Genomic DNA, 3,549 nt, shown 5'->3' with positions numbered 1-3,549 from the left:
CTGAAATTCCTCAGGTTAATGTTCTCAAGGGTGAGCAAGAACAACATGTTACACAAGACTTTCAAGTTAATCAACATGTTGAGAATCCCAAAGCACAACATGAAGAAGAAGCTCCTGCTGTTAAGCTTTTATCAAACAAAAAACATAAAATATGTGCTTATTTGGAAGATGGTTTCTTCCGGTAGAGCGTTGTTCGGTGGGTTTATAGCATTTATGAAAAGATCGAGTATCTATCATGCTATATCTACTGATCTTCCCGTCCACTATAGCATTAGGCCATTCTAGGAGATGGCCAAGTATGTGTCAAGCGAGAATCACATTGTTGCTGATGTATAAGACAAGAAGATTATTGTTGATGTCGATGTGATTCATATGGTATTGAGGATTGATGACTCGGTGGATGATCGTTGTGAGTTTGAACTTGAGTTGATAAGGGGCTTGTTTAGGAGGTTGAAGTATAAGGGAGACTTGAATAAGTATATGTATAACAAGGAGAACTTGTGCGAGCAGTATAAGTATTTATTACACATACTTATTCACTGTCTTGGCGAACGAAAAGGCGGATATGAAGAGTTCAGGTTGATTATACAATCGGCGTTTGTCGCACTCGTATTGAATAATGCGTTCAATTTCTCCGAAATGGCGTTCTTCTATTTGAAGGAAAACTGCACAACGATGAAGAACAAGGTTTTAATGTATCCAAGATTCTTCTAGATGATCATTAACCACGTAACTACATACAACCAGATCTAGCTAAATACCCGGAGATAAGGTTCAAGCGTTTGATCGTATCATCATATTACATACATACATACATACATACATGCATGCATGCATGCATGCATGCATGCATACATACATACATACATACAATCTTTCATACTTTCATACTTTCATATTTTTCATACTTTAATGTTTTAACTTATTTAATACATACATAACCATCTCTACGTTTTAAAGAGCATTTCGCCCTACTTCCTCGATATTATTAGAGTCAGGTCCCTCCTTTCTCGGATATTATTAGGGTCTGGTGCCTTTCATCATCGGATATTATTTGCGAACGGTTCCCTTCATCCTCGGATATTATTAAAGCCTGGCGCCCTTCTTTTCGTACCATACAATCTCATACCTCAGATTTTATTGGGGCCCGGTCCCTTCTTTTCATACCACAACCATACAATCGTATACCTCGGATATTATTAGGGTCTGGTCCCTCGTTTCCATACAACCATACAATTGCAAACCTCGGATATTATTAGGGTCCGGACCCTCCTTTCCATACAACCATACATTCATATATATATATATATATATATATATATATATATATACTTCTATATATATACCATCACATAATTTTAACCTTTCTGTATACATACGACATTCACATATCATACATTTACTATATAAGTGAGTGTATTAACCTATCACATAGAGTATGCACACAACCCCGAAAACATAACAGAGAAAAGGGCCTAGAACTCACCTGGGTCCTGTTTCTTTAGGAAGTGATAATTAGACCTCCCTTTAACTGAGCACGGCTAACTGTTTAATAGATATAGTTTTAATGTAAGGGCGTTTTAGTAAATTACAAGTCTCATTCGTTATTGTGACGACTCGTTCGTTAAGAATGTTTAACGAATGAGATCATTCATATATAACTATGTTCATTCGTTAAGGATGTTAACGAATGAACATATAATCATTATAGTTTTGTACCATTAGTCATGGAATGTTGATGAATGGGATATAGAGAATGAGTCATTTGCCATACCCATTAATATACTTATGTAATGAAGACGAACGAAGGCCATTCGTTACGGAATGTATAATGAATGACATTCTTCTTCTATATATAGACTGATTCAGTCTTATTAATTTAACAAGTGTTTAAGCTATCTCTCTCAAGTAGGGGTACAAATGAGCTGAGCTGCTCACGAGCTACTCAAGATCGGCTCGTGAACAATCTTGATCGATCCGAGCTTAAACGAGCCCGAGATCGAGCCTAAAAGAAAGCTCATTTAATAAACGAGTCCGATCCCGAGCTTCACTTATTGAGCTCGAGCCAGCTCGCGAGTCTAAACGAGCCTGTCATTTATATTATATATATATAATAATTATTAATTGATATATATATATACACACACACACACACATATATGATTTTATGGAAAAGATAACTAAATAACATATATTATTTTATATATAAATTTATTATGAAAATAAATATACAAATATAATTGTAAATATATAAAAATTAATTAATTAGTATTAAACATGCCGAGCTCGAGCTCCGTATAAGTTAAACGAGCCGAGCTCGAGCCTGGTCGAGCTAGGGCCCGGCTCGGCTCGTTTGCACCCCTACTCTCAAGCCATTACTCTGCCCAATTTTTTACTGATACACTTTGTTTTCTAATCTATTACTCACACACACATATAAGATTACTAGATTCGTAGTTTAATCGATATGAAATGATCAATCGTATTGAAGCACCTTAGTGTGTTCTCAAGTGGTATCAGAGCACCAAAGGTTAGATTGTGTGTGTGTGTGTTAAGGTATTTCGCAATGAATTGAGTGGATAATTCACTGATTGATTGTGAATTTTAGATCCAAGTTTGATACTACTGATTTTAGCTGAATTAGCATGTTGAGATGTTAATTAGAGACTGAATTGGTTAGGATTGGATTCGGAATTGATAGTGTGATATTCGTGTATGTTGAATTGAGTTATTGTGCTTGTTTGGAAAGAATTTGGATTGAATTTGTGTGAATTAGAAACAGAGGTTTCTGTTTTGGTGTTAATCGAATTTCGGACTTCTATTGAGTTGGTATTGATTGTCCGAATTAGTTTGGGTTTGTTCGCGATATTGAGATGAACAATTTGATTATTAGTTTGTTTGATTTGGTTGAGAATTGAGTGTTTAATCCATCAGTTTATGATTGTTTGAATCATTTTGGATCTAGAAAATTTTAGATCTGGAAATTAAAGCTTGAAGATTTGAAGATTCATACATTCATTTGTTCTGATGAATTTGTTGAGTTTTAACAAGATTATCAAAGTGATAAAATCCCTATTTTACCAAAAACGCAGCGGATATAAAAGTTTTAAATCTTGTTAATATGATATGTATAAAACCAATTTTAAACATGCAAAACCCAAACCCGGATCCAAATACGAATTACACACTATCAAAATACATGCATGTCACTATAAGTCCATGCATGTTACTACTACCTTTCAATATGACAAAACCGAGTGAAAGAGATGATGACTGAAAGGTAAGAACTTGAATATGGAAGCTCCTCAAGCTAGCATACCCCAAGCTTCAACAACACACCACTTCTAGCTAGGATTTACACTTGAAATTTTCTTCTTCTTTTCTTATGTTGGATGAAAATACCCAAGAGAGGAAGAGAGAAAAGTTTACTTGGAAATTATGTGTGTTATGAAAGAATGAAAGAGAAAGACTTGGTTTTATTTAAAGGCATCTTTCTCTCCACCAATAATAACCATTGCATGTCTCCACTCACCTTGCATGTCTCCACTC

This window comes from Bidens hawaiensis, unplaced genomic scaffold (genome assembly GCF_021521415.1).
Source record: "Bidens hawaiensis isolate Kalapana, Puna unplaced genomic scaffold, B.hawaiensis_p1.1 tig00029872_1, whole genome shotgun sequence".
In the NCBI taxonomy this organism is placed as follows: Eukaryota; Viridiplantae; Streptophyta; class Magnoliopsida; order Asterales; family Asteraceae; genus Bidens; species Bidens hawaiensis.
The sequence above is the reverse complement of the archived record's forward strand: the minus strand, read 5'-3'. Positions refer to the sequence as shown.